Below are 14,368 nucleotides of genomic sequence, written 5' to 3' on the forward strand. Positions count from 1 at the left end.
CTTAGTCAGTAGAGCATGGGACTCTAATCTCAAGGTTATGGGTTCAAGCCCCTCAATCTTTGGGCAAAAAGATTGCCGCATCTCAGGGGGTTGGACGATATGACCCTCATCAGCAGCGCCACCTTGAACTTAAGATTGAGGGGGCCCGGCATCACACACACATGATGTATGCTTGTGACATCATATATGCAACATGCGACATGTGCTTGACAGAAGTCCAGGCGGTGCACAAGACACAGCACCCATGTCCTGCGGTTGGGAAGAACTAGGCACTGTCCTGAGCCCCATGCTAGGTGCTCTGCCCCAATTGCTGGAGCACCCCACAGCCGGGATAATAATAATAATAATAATAATAATAATAATAATAATAATAATAATAATTTATTTATTTCTACCCTGCCCATCTGGCTGGGCTTCCCCAGCCACTCTGGGTGGCTTCCAACAGAATATTAAAATATAGTTGTCCATCTTAACATTAAAAGCTTCCCTAAACAGGGCTGCCTTCAGATGTCTTCTAAAAGTCTAGTAGTTGTTCTTCTCTTTGACATCTGGTGGGAGGGCGTTCCACAGGGCGGGCACCACTGCCGAGAAGGCCCTCTGCTTGGTTCCCTGTAACTTCGCTTCTCACAGGGAGGGAACCGCCAGAAGGCCCTCGGCGCTGGACCTCAGTGTCCGGGCAGAACGATGGAGGTGGAGACACCACTCCACACTCATGCGCCAGAGCACCAAGCACATTGGGCCTCTCCACCCAATAATATTAAGGGGGTCCAAAACAGCTCAGCCCCCATTATTTCAGTCCTCGTGGTTCTGAACAAAGTGCTGCTTGATGATGATGTCAGGGATCAAACCAGAGGGTTTTCTGCATGCCTAGTAGGCATGCCACACCTTAAGCCAGAGCTCTTCCGTTTCCTCGTTCATTTCCTCAAGTGACAAGGAGCAAAATCATTCTTGGCCCTGAGGCAGCACAGTGATTAGGAAGAAGGAGAGTCCCTTAAATTTGGAAGTGAGAACCCTCTAGTGGCTTCCTTTCGCTCCATTCACAGTTTATACTTGTGCTACTCAAAAGTGGGAATGCTCACAAGTAGGGCATGAGGGACACGGGTGGCGCTGTCGTCTAAACCACAGAGCCTAGGGCTTGCTGATCAGAAGGTCGGTGGTCTGAATCCCTGTGACGGGGTGAGCTCCCGTTGCTTGGTGCCTGCTCCTACCAAGTAAGCAGTTCGAAAGCGCAAAGTGCAAGTAGATAAATAGGTACCACTCTGGCAGGAAGGTAAATGGTGTTTCTGTGTACTGCTCTGGTTCGCCAGAAGCGGCTTAGTCCTGCTGGCCACATGACCTGGAAGCTGTACGCCGGCTCCCTCGGCCAATAAAGCAAGATGAGTGCCACAACCCCAGAGTCATCTGTGACTGAACCTAATGGTCAGGGGTACCTTTACCTTTACCTTAGGGCATGAGGAATTCTTGAGGGGGTGTTGCGTTAACTTTTGAGGTGGCTAAAGTGTCTGTGTAAGTCTCCTTGCTTGCATCTAACAAGTATCTGTCCTTTGCATTCCACAGTCCATATTCCTACAGTGCAGAATATCCTGGAGGCATTCAGAAGAAATTATTATTATTATTATTATTATTATTATTATTATTATTATTATTATTATTATTATTATACCCCACCCATCTGACTGGGTTGCCCCAGCCAATCTGGAAGGCTTCAGGAATATAGAATGGTGTCTTGGTTTCATGACACTTCCGTTAAGGAGTTGGTTGTTGAACAAATATTTGTGTTCCACCCCTCTCGTCTGTAGATTTTGACATGTCCAAACATGAAGCACAACTGAGTGTCTCTCTCTCTCCCCCTTTCTGGTTCATATGTGATTATTTTTCAGGATATTTAGATCTGATTATTGTGGGTTATTATTATGGTGCTGGAGGAGACTCTTGAGAGTCCCATGGACTGCAAGAAGATTAAACCTCTCCATTCTGAAGGAAATCTGCCCTGGAAGGAAAGATCCTGAAGCTGAGGCTCCAAGACTTTAGCCACCTCATGAGAAGAGAAGACTCCCTGGAAAAGACCCTGATGTTGGGAAAGATGGAGGGCACAAGGAGAAAGGGACAGCAAAGGACAAGATGGTTGGATGGTGTTCTCGAGGCTACCAGCATGAGTTTGACCAAACTGCGGGAGGCAATGGAAGACAGGAGTGCCTGGCATGCTCTGGTCAATGGGGACACGAAGAGGCGGACACAACTAAACGACTAAACAACAACATTGTGGGGTAGTCATCACAGCAAATGCTCTTAACTTTTTTCTTTCATTTTTTAAGTCCTGGAAATTTTGAGAGTCATCATGACATCTCATAGCAGAGAATCTCATAAATCAATTAAACTGCTACCAGTTCTACCAGAAAGGAGACAACAAATATTAATTTGGAGATCTAGGTTTTGCCACAGAGTATAGCTTTTTATTTATTGTGAGGCAACGCTCCAGGTTTTGAAATTCTAGGAAGGGGACATTGTGTATAGTTGCACTGTACATAAACATCCCCCTTGAGTGCATGCAATAGCCCAAGGGGGAGGAACAGCCGGTGACTTAGACATCCCAAGAAAAAGGTGCAAATATTAAATATGGCAAAGGACCAAGCTTTTGGGTTCCCTCTTCCAAGAGAAAAGATATGAAGTGCAATTTGAAAAGCCAGGCGGCAAAGCCTGATTGATGCCACACACAACTCTGGAATTCTGTTCCCGGGTTCTGGGGGTCTTCCAATGGCAGCCTCAGCAGCATCAACAAGGGCCTTGCTTAGCGCATGGATCCACCGGGACACACTTTGAAGAGCATGAGCCGACGCCGACTGGGATGCACTGTGGTGGTGCGCAGACTGATTGACATGGATCGGGGCACTTTGTGGCGCACGGAGCCACCACCTGTGCACACGGTGGGGCACAGACGGAGGGTCCACACGGATCCACACATTTGGGGGCACATACGTCGCCACACTTGGGAGCGCATGGAGGAGCGCAGACAGGAGCACAGGGGTCTCCACCAATCTTAGCGCATGGACCTGAGCATGGTGGGGAGCAGACGGTCACGGACTGGCCAGGGGACTGCTGGACGATGCTTGGGCCACAGGGCACTGAACACGGGCAGACGTCTCCACATTTCACAGAGCCCTTCTGTCCACAGATCGGGGGCGGGAGGCAGGGCTGCTTGCACTGCTGGAATGGGCAAGCCATCTTCGATGGGTCCTCAGGAAAGTCTGTGGGGAGAAAAGCAAAAGAGAACAGATTCATGTTGAGGTAGCTATCTTGGGCTGCAGATACTATGGGGCAAGCAGAGATGGGAATGTGCTGGGAGACAGAGCCCTTGCCAGTCAATGGAAATGGCAAGTGGGGAGAGTTGATGCTGTGTGGGCTTCTCATTAAGACATATAGATGGTCGATGGACCAAATGGGCCTTTCACCTGATCCAGCTTCAGGGCTCTTATGGAACCTTTATATCCAAAGACAGATTCCTACCTAGATTCCTTGGGGCATTTGGCCACTGTGAAACTAGGTTGCTGGACTTAACGGTGGTGTCTTGGCCTGATCCAGAAGCAGAGCTCTTCTGATCTTCTGATGCAATGTCAAGGTCCAAATGCAGTCTATCTACTGTCTTAGGGACGCTTGAGACTGTGGAAACAGGATGCTAGACTAGATGAACCCCCAACTTAGCAGGATCCAGCTACAAAACTCTTCTTATGCTCTTATGGAACCTCCAGGTCAAGAGACAGTCTGCTGGGCCATTTCTTATGTCCTTACCAGAGGTGCCAGCTTGCGAGGGCAATGGGGTAGGACAATGTCATACACATGAAATCACGTGTGACGTCCTGACATCATGCGTGTGATGTCAGCATGTCAGGAGGAGCTGTGCCATGCTCTGCTCTGTGCTTCGCCTCTCTGCTTTTTGGACATTGGGGGGACCTGGCCCCCAACCCCCAAATTTTTTGGAGCCCCTAAAGGACTTAGCCCCCAAGAGCTGGTGCCCCTGGTCTTTACATGTTCCTGTTAGCTCAGCTATGACAGAGGACACTCATCAGTGAAGATCTAAGATACATTTCAGGTCCTTTTCTCCTTTGCTTACTTCAAAAAAACTATTTCCATCTCCCAAGGTCCAGCAAGACTCAAATATGGACATATTTAAAGGATCCAAAGCTCCCTTTCTTCCCAGGAGTTTATATATCACATTACAGTGGTACCTCAGGTTACATACACTTCAGGTTACATACGCTTCAGGTTACAGACTCCGCTAACCCAGAAATAGTGCTTCAGGTTAAGAACTTTGCTTCAGGATAAGAACAGAAATCGTGCTCCGGTGGCATGGCAGCAGCAGGAGGCCCCATTAGGTAAAGTGATGCTTCAGGTTAAGAACAGTTTCCGGTTAAGAACGGACCTCTGGAACGAATTAAGTTCTTAACTCGAGGTACCAATGTATTTTACTTTAGAAACTTGCATCCCACCTAATTTTTTAGAAAAATACTCAGTGTGGTTCGCTAATCCAAACCACACCCATGATTAGAGGTGTATCCAATCTCCACCCAAAGGGATGATCAGTCTATCTGTCTGTCTCTGGCTGACTGTCTACCTATCTCATTGCAAACTTAACAGAATTACTATTTCCACTGCTTTGAGTTAATAATTCATATGTGTCTTGTTGTTATTCATTCTTGTGATAAATGACAAGAAAAATTAAATGATTAGATAAAGTGAGACTTCTAGTTGAGCAATTTTGGAGAAAGGTCAGTCGGAACCCACCCATAAGAAACTGCTTGCACCAGCCCACCAACATCAGTCTTCCCTACACTGACTGACAGCAGCTTCTTGGGGTTTCAGACAAGGAATCATAGAATCATAGAATCATAGAGTTGGAAGAGACCACAAGGGCCATCGAGTCCAACCCCCTGCCAAGCAGGAAACACCATCAGAGCACTCCTGACATATGGTTGTCAAGCCTCTGCTTAAAGACCTCCAAAGAAGGAGACTCCACCACACTCCTTGGCAGCAAATTCCACTGTCAAACAGCTCTTACTGTCAGGAAGTTCTTCCTAATGTTTAGGTGGAATCTTCTTTCTTGTAGTTTGGAACCATTGCTCCGTGTCCGCTTCTCTGGAGCAGCAGAAAACAACCTTTCTCCCTCCTCTATGTGACATCCTTTTATATATTGGAACATGGCTATCATATCACCCCTTAACCTCCTCTTCTCCAGGCTAAACATGCCCAGCTCCCTTAGCCGTTCCTCATCAGGCATCGTTTCCAGGCCTTTGACCATTTGGGTTGCCCTCCTCTGGACACGTTCCAGTTTGTCAGTGTCCTTCTTGAACTGTGGTGCCCAGAACTGGACACAGTACTCCAGGTGAGGTCTGACCAGAGCAGAATACAGTGGCACTATTACTTCCCTTGATCTAGATGCTATACTCCTATTGATGCAGCCCAGAATTGCATTGGCTTTTTTAGCTGCCATGTCATACTGTTGGCTCATGTCAAGTTTGTGGTCAACCAAGACTCCTAGATCTTTTTCACATGTACTGCTCTCAAGCCAGGGGTCACCCATCTTGTATTTGTGCCTCTCATTTTTTTTGACCAATTGCAATACTTTACATTTCTCCCTGTAGTCTTCACATTTCTCCCTGGAGTTTTCACAGCCCTACCTGGAGATGCTTCAGATTGAACATGGGACCCAAAACCAGTTGCTCTACCCCTAAAATAAGATCCCAGTCCTCATGGTTCTGAATAAAGGACTAATTTAAATGGGAACATTAAAAGATTCCTTATATACTAGGGTTACCAGATTTTTTTCAAAGAATCCGGGGACACTTTAAAAAAAAAAAAAAAAAGAGGGAAAAAAGTTATTAAAAATGTTTTTTTTAAAAAAAGAAGTAATATCTTCTCTTCTGTGGGCAGTTGGCCGGGTGGCTGGGCGCTCTCGCTCCCGGCTCGATTTGGGTTGCTGGGGGGGCAGCGGCTCCCCCAGTTGACATGCCAGGTGTCCCCGGTTCCCTCTTGGCAGTGCCAGCACCAGTCTCAGCAGCCCGGAGCCAGCCTGGTAGCACAGTTGGCTCTGGCTGGCTTCAGGAGCTGCTCGCTGCTGTGGCCCCCACCATTTTGCCTCACCGGAAGTCCCCACATGATGTGTCTTGTGCCGTTGAACCAATCACACAACATTCATTCCCTACTAATAAATCTACAACACTTAAAATATAAATCCGGGGACATTAAATGAAATCCGGGGGCATTCTGGGGACGGATTTTGTCCAGGGACAAATTTGTAAATCCAGGGACTCTCCCTGGGAAACAGGGATGTCTGGTAACCATATTATATACCGAGTTTCCCCATTGGTCCATCTAGTTCACTCTTGTCCATCCTGATTGGCTCTCCAGAGTTTCAGAGAGGAGCCTGCCTGGAGAAGTCAGGGGTTCAACCTGAGAGCAATGCAAAGGATTATGCCCGGCTATTCAGCTATGGCTCCTCCAAAGGACACAAGAAGATTCCCTGCTGCACCTGACCAAAGGATCATCTAGTTCAGAATCCTGTTCTCCATCCAGCAGCCAATCAGATTCCTCCAGGAAGGCCACAGGCAGGGCATGAAGGCAAGAGCCCTTCCTCAGTGTACATAAGACCATCAGAGAAGCCCTGCTGGATCAGGCTGAAGGATCTAGCTCAGCATCCTCTTCTCGCAGCAGCCAAATGCCCCTGAGAACCTAGAAATCTAGGTAGACTGCCTGTGGACCTGGAGGTTCCATACAAACATCAGACTACTCCTGCCGCTGAATCAGGCCCAAGGATCTAGCCCAGCACCCCATTCTCACAGCGGTTTGCCTGCAAGCCTACAAGCTATCAGAACACAACTACAACAGCACAAACGCTTCCTCCAAGCCACCTCACGCAGTCCATAAACCATGGGAGCAGGAGACACAAATCAACACCGTGCGCCGAGAGACTCACCTAAATGGATCGCCAACCAAAAGCCAAAGAGAGTCACTTCAGGAGTAACAGCGAGCAAGCTGGTTTTATATGGTTTCGTTCAACTGGGTTCCGGAAACGAAGCACCCCGAGGGGGTGAAGCATACGTTCCTCCCACACAACTCCAAATTGCTTGTTTGGGTTGCTATTTACTCAGGGAAACCTCCCAATCTTAAGGGCTGCCACATGACGACAAGCTTCCTTTTTTGTGGGAAGGGGGTGGAATTCCATGGAATGTTATGGGGCAATGGAAATACAGTCGGGCCGAGTTGCGGGAAACATGCTGGGAGGAGGAAGAAGATGATGATGATCCTGCCTTTTCCCCAAATTGGGACTCAAAATGGCTTACACAAATTGAAACAGCACAGATAAGATAACAAAGACGTACAACAGATGGTTGATAAAAAGTAATTAAACTCTAATAGAACCTTTTTAAAAAAACCCCACATTCATTAAAACACAGATAACAAAAGCGGCATGGTACTATTAAAAGCCCTTTAATAAAAAGAAACTTGTTCCCAAAAGTTTGCTGGAATAAAACATTCTTCCCCTGCCAGTGGAAGGACAACAAGGAAGGAACCAATCTGGTTTCTCTAGGGAGGGAGTTACAAAGCCTGGGAGCAGCCATTGAGAAGGCCCTCTTCTGCGCCCCCACCAAGTGTGTCTGTGAGCGTGGTGGAACTCAGAGAAGGGCTTCCCCTGAAGATCTCAAAGCCCAGGAAAGTTTGTATGAGGAGACGTGGTCTATCAAATAGCAGGGACCTAAGTCGTATAGACCTAAGTGGAAGACAGGAGTGCCTGGCGTGCTCTGGTCCATGGGGTCATGAAGAGTCGGACACGACTAAATGACTAAACAGCAACAAGTTGTATAAGAAGAATCCAATCTAAAAACAGTCTTCAGTCACACCATACTTTGAAACCACTAGGGTGGCACTTGAAACAGCAATGGCTTCCTCCCAAATAATTCTGGGATGCTTGTGAAATGTGGACCACTTATAAATTCCATCTCCAACTCCTCAAAAGATTCCATCAATGGTGTTTCCAAAAAAATTACACATCACTTGGGAAGACAGGTGAACTAATGCCAGTGTACTGGAAGAAGCAAAGATCACCAGTGTTGAAGCAATGATACTTCAACATCAACTTCGTTGGACTGGTCATGTTGTGCGGATGCCTGATGATCATCTTCCAAAGCAACTACTCTATTCTGAACTTTAAAATGGAAAGCAAAATGCCGGTGGACAACAAAAGCTGTTTAAAGAGTCAAATCTTTAAAAATGTAGTATAAGCACTGACAATTGGGAAACACTGGCCTGCGAGTGCTCCAGTTGGAGAACAGCCTTTACCAAAAGCATCATGGACTTTGAGGACACTCAAACTCAGGACGAAAGGGAGAAACGTGCTAAGAGGAAGGCATGCTTGGCAAACCCTCACCATGATCAACTCCCGCCTGGAAATCTATGCCCCCACTGTGGAAGGACGTGTGGATCCAGAATTGGCCCCCACAGTCACTTATGGACTCACTTTTAAAACCGTGTTTATGGAAGACAATCTTACGAGTGATCACCAAAGAAGAAGTAGTTAAGGGTGTTGAGAGTTGTTAGGAGACCCTTATTTCCCACAGAAAACTACAACTCCCAGAGCTCCCTGCGAAGGGGGATTGGTTGTTTAACCACTCTGGAACTGTAGCGTTTTGAAGGGACAGAACATAAGAAGAACTCTGCTGGGTCAGATCTAATCCAGCATACTGTTCTCACAATGGACCATCAGATTCTTCAGAAAGCCCACAGGCACGGCATGGAGGCAAGAACCCCTCTCTCCTTGATACCCATCTGGACATAAGAAGCACCCTGATAGATCAGACCAAAGGTCCATTGGGTCTAGCATCATCTACTCACAGTGGCCAACCAAACTAAGCCCCAATCGGAACCCCAGAAGCAAGACTTGAGCACAACAACTCTCCCCATTTGTGATGCCCAGTAACTAGCATTCAACAGTATCCTGCCTCTATCCATGGCAGGAGATCCAATAGCCATATCCTCCATGAACTTTGATAGCCTTATCCTCTATTAAAGTCATCCAAGTTGGCAGGCATCACTGCAAGAGCCCTCTGTCACTGTAGCTGGGTCTGGCCCAAGAACCATCTGGTCCAGCATCCTCTTCTCCCAGTGGCCAATCAGAAGTCCCAATGGGAAGCCCAAGAGGAAGGCCTGAGCACAACCGCAACACTCCCCTACAGAGGTTTTCAGCAGCTGGTATTCAGATGCATGTGGCCTCTGACAGTGGAAGTAGAAGCTAGCTCTCAGGGCTGGTGCATCTATCTCAGAGATTATTCCATAAATGGGATGGGATGGATTGATGAATGAACACTTGCAAAAGTCTCTAGGGCTGGGGATGAAGTGATTTGTTCCTCCCAGTGTGTGCCCACTTCTTTCATTTAAAAAGAAAAGACAAGTCACAACGGCCATATGCAGCCTCTGTGTTCAAAAAATGTGGAGGGCAGAGTGGAAAGAGCTATTCCTTCCATGCTCTCCTTGAAAGATTCTTGAAGGCACCTCGTGGGGCACTTTGGGAAGACGAATTCTGGACGGGGTGGGCCTTGAATATGATCCATGATGGCTCTGCTAATGTTCTCCTCCATCTCTGCCTACACCTGGTTTTATTTGATTAATTGATGGGTGAATAGGTGAATGGATGGGTTGCATATTTTCCTGACTTTTCTTCCAAGGAGCTCAATGTGGAATACATGACTCGGAAACTACAACTATTCCAGAATGCGGCAGCTAGACTGGTGACTGGGGGCGGCCGCCGAGACCATATAACACCGGTCTTGAAAGACCTACATTGGCTCCCAGGACATTTCCGAGCACAATTCAAAGTGTTGGTGCTGACCTTTAAAGCCCTAAACAGCCTCGGTCCAGTATACCTGAAGGAGCGTCTCCACCCCCATCATTGTACCCGGACGCTGAGGTCCAGTGCCGAGGGCCTTCTGGCGGTTCCCTCATTGCGAGAAGCAAAGCTACAGGGAACCAGGCAGAGGGCCTTCTCGGTAGTGGCGCCCGCCCTGTGGAATGCCCTCCCATCAGATGTCAAAGCGATAAATAACTACCTGACATTCAGAAGACATCTTAAGGCATCCCTGTTCAGGGAAGTTTTTAATGTGTGATATTTTAGTGTACTTTTGGTTTCTATGGAAGCCGCCCAGAGTGGCTGGGGAGGCCCAGCCAGATGGGCCGGGTATAAATAAATTATTATTATTATTATTATTATTATTATTATTATTATTATTATTATTATTCTCATTTAATCTCCACACCCAGTGAGCTTTGCAACCATGGGGCTGTAAACTCTGGTCTCCCTGGTACAAGTCCAACACTCTAATAACTACATTCCTCCTGCCCATTTTAAAGTATAAGTGCTTTTCACTGAAACTCTGAAACACAGAGGAGGAAGAGAAGGATGCTCACAAAAATTATGATGGCAGGCCTGACTAATGCATGGCCAAGAGCTTTCCAGCTATCACCCCATCACTCTTGTGATGCTGTCACTACAAGCGCAAAACGCAATTAACTTCTGAGTTCACCCAGAAAACATCTTGGAAATGCAACATTTTTGGTGTGCTTCCCAAATTGAGCCAATTATGTGATTTTATCTAATGCGCAGTGATGGGGAGTTGGGAGGATACGAAATTCCTCGGTAGTTAGCTGATAATGGGGTGCACATCCCATCCTCGGTGGTGATAACAAGCGAAAAGCCCTCAAAGAAGATGAGACATTTCAGTCATTCATTAAGAAACTGGAATTTGATGAGCAACCTCTGCATCTGAAGACAATGACAGGATACCTCCAGGGCTGAAGCAGCTCCATCTAGCCCAGTATCCTGTTTCCCACAGTGGACAGCCAAAAGCTCACACGCATAGGAGCACGAGAAGCTGCTTTATATCAGGTCCACTCCTTTGTCCATCTGGCCCAAAAGTCATGGATTAAGATGCCCTCAGACTCTCCCCACCCAGCACCTGAGTGGGCCTCCTCCAAGATGCCACTGATAGCATGATGGGATGAAACACCATGGGCTTCCCATTTCTGATTTACACCTCTGGAAGTCCATTTAATATGTGATCCCTGATTGGTTGGAACATGTGTCCAGGAAGAAGGAGGAGGAGGAGGAGGAGGAGGAGGAGGAGGAGGAGGAGGAGGAGGAAGAGATATCCCACTTTATCATTCCCCTTCAGGAGTCTCAAAGCAGCTAACAATCTCCTTTTCCCTTCTTCCCCCACAACAAACACTCCATGAGGTGAGTGAGGCTGAGAGACTTCAGAGAAGTGTGACTGGCCCAAGGTCACCCAGCAGCTGCAGGTGGAGGAGCGGGGAAGCGAACCCAGTTCACCAGATTACGAGTCCACCGCTCTCAACCACTACACCACCAGGGATGGGGAACCCAGTGGCTCTGTGGATGGTGCTAGACTCCAGCTCCCATTCCCCTTGCCCATTGCCCACGCCAGGGCTGGTGAGAGTTGAAGTCCAACAACATTTGGAGGTTAACCAGTTCTGCATACAGCAAAGATTGAAAGGAAGAAAGGCGCTTAAAGATCAAATGAGCCATTTGGATTTATGAATGAACACTTGCAAGTGTGACAAGGGCTGGGGATAAACTGATCTGTTCCTCCCAGAACAGAATAGTAATAATAGTAATGGTAATGGTAATAGTAATAGTAATAGTAGTAGCAGTAGTAATAGTAATAGTAATAGTAATAGTAATAGTAATAGTAATAGTAGAGTGGTACCTCGGGTACCAGGGACGCAGGTGGCACTGTGGGTAAAACCTCAGTGCCTAGGACTTGCCGATTGCATGGTCGGCAGTTCGAATCCCCGTGGCGGGTGAGCTCCCGTCGTTCGGTCCCAGCTCCTGCCAACCTAGCAGTTCGAAAGCACCCCTAAGTGCAAGTAGATAAATAGGGACCGCCTTATAGCGGGAAGGTAAACGGCGTTTCTGTGTGCTGCGCTGGTGCTGGCTTGCCAGAGCAGCTTCGTCACGCTGGCCACGTGACCCGGAAGTGTCTCCGGACAGCGCTGGCCCCCGGCCTCTAAAGCGAGATGAGCACGCAATCCTAGAGTCGGACACGACTGGCCCCTACGGGCAGGGGTACCTTTACCTTTACCTTTACCTTTACCTCAAGTTAATAACTTAATTCGTTCTGCAGGTCTGTTCTTAACCTGAAACTGTTCTTAACCTGAAGCACCCCTTTAGCTAATAGGGCCTCCCGCTGATGCCACGCAATTTCTGTCCTCATCCTGAAGCAAAGTTCTTAACCCAAGGTACTATTTCTGGATTAGCAGAGTCTGTAACCTGAAGCGTCTGTAACCTGAAGCGTCTGTAACCCGAAGTAACACTGTATATCATTTTGTACCCCACCCATCTGACTGGGTTGCCCCAGCCACTCTGGGTGGCTTCTAGCACATATAAAAGCATAATAAAACATTAAACCTTGGAAAGCTTCCCTAAACAGGGCTGCCTTCAGATGTCTTCTAAAAGTCTGGTAGTTGTTCTTCTCTTTGACATCTGGTGGGAGGGCATTCCACAGGGCGTGCGCCACCACTGAGAAGGCCCTCTGTCTGGTTTCCTGTAACCTCGCTTCTCTCAGGGAGGGAACCACCAGAAGGCCCTTGGAGTTGGACCTCAGTGTCCGAGCTGAACGATGGGGGTGGAGACGCTCCTTCAGGTCTACAGGAGATCTTTTGATGAAGGCTGGTATATAACTCAAATAAACAGATCAACAATGTAGTAGTTAGTGCGTTGGACCAGAGACTGGGAAGCCAGGGCTCCAAACCCCACCCAGCTATGAACCTCGCTGGCATGGCCTTCACTCAGGCACTGACTCTCAGTCTAATCTACCTTGCAGGGTTGCTGTAAGGTTAAAATGGGGATAACCATGTGCACCACTTTGAGTTCCTTGGGAGAAAAGACAAAGGAGAAATGGAAGAACAGCAATAACATTATGTATTTCTGGCAAGCTTTTTGTTTTTGAACTTTCACTCAACACTCACATGTGCCAAGTCTACGCAGTACAAATTTGCTCAAATCAGATATATCCAACTAGGCATTTAAAGTGCTAATTAAAAAGAGTTTCGCAGTTAGTCAGGATATAATTAAGACTCTCTTTTTAAAAAATGAAATTTGTGTGTGTGTGTTCCATAAACCTGGTTAATTCATTGAGGTTTTAAAGTGCTTGGTTCAGTCATTCTGTATTCACGGCAGAATATAATTTGTATTCATCTTGCCTTAATTTACTTTGCATGATTACTCCTTAGAAAGCCTCATCTGTTCCAATCTGCTGATTTATCACTTTAGCTGCCCTGTTTAATCTGTGCACTATTTTTAGATGGCTACTGTTCTAAGTGGGATGCGGGTGGCACTGTGGGTTAAACCACAGAGCCTAGGGCTTGCCGATCAGAAGGTCAGCGGTTCGAATCCCCACGACGGGGTGAGCTCCCGTTTCCCAGTCCCTGCTCCTGCCAACCTAGCAGTTCGAAAGCACATCAAAGTGCAAGTAGATAAATAGGTACCGCTCCAGCGGGAAGGTAAATGGCACATAGAGCACATTGCAGTAGTCCAAGCAGGAGATAACCAGAGCATGCACCACTCTGGTGAGACAGTCCACGGGCAGGGAGGGTCTCAGCCTGCGTACCAGATGGAGCTGGTAGACAGCTGCCCTGGACACAGAATTGACCTGCACTTCCATGGAGAGCTGTGAGTCTAAAATGATCAACATTTCCCTTGCTCTCTGATGCTCAGAGCTGGGCTGATCTGAGGGCTGGGAAGAGAAGTGACCACCTCAAAAATCCCAATATACCCATGGGCCTAAAACAATGGTGACCCCTGCTATAGAGGGATTCTCACTGCTCATTAATTTTTGGAGCGAGAAAGACCTGGGAAACATCCCACCATGCATCTCTTCCCCCTATGTTGCAACTGCATGTATTAATGTACAAGTAGTAATCAGAATCTTTAAAATGCTGCATATATTCATGTAGAACAATGCTAGCTAAGGCAATGTCAATGGAAGATAAGCAATCATCGCAAGGACATGACCCTGTACCATATCTAATGTACTGGTTTCTCTGTCTCTCTTTTTATTGTTTTCAATTAGATGTACTAATTAATAAAATAAAATAAAATAAATACAGTGGGAGGGTGTGATGTGGAGCTCAATTAGTTTCCAGACTCAATTCAAAGTGCTGGGTTTGACCCAGAAGGCCTTATGTGACCCTGACACCTCAAGGACAGCCTCTCGCCACATCAACCGATCTGAATATGGTGCTCATCACCTGAGGCCCTTCTCCACATGTCCCCTCCAAGGGAGGCATGGAACTGGACTTATCAGTG

General features: G+C 47.2%; 1 long non-coding RNA gene across 1 annotated transcript; it reads right to left on the reverse strand.

The window, feature by feature from the left end:
• Positions 1 to 2,417: 2,417 nt before the first annotated feature.
• LOC309330148 lies at positions 2,418 to 7,265 on the reverse strand. Its single transcript, XR_014151313.1, has 2 exons — positions 6,968 to 7,265; positions 2,418 to 3,245 (listed from the first exon to the last, which is right to left on the reverse strand). It is a non-coding gene; the product is annotated as an uncharacterized lncRNA (long non-coding RNA).
• Positions 7,266 to 14,368: the final 7,103 nt, after the last annotated feature.

Source organism: Podarcis erhardii (assembly GCF_964252035.2).
Source record: "Podarcis erhardii genome assembly, chromosome: 15".
Lineage (NCBI taxonomy): Eukaryota > Metazoa > Chordata > Lepidosauria > Squamata > Lacertidae > Podarcis > Podarcis erhardii.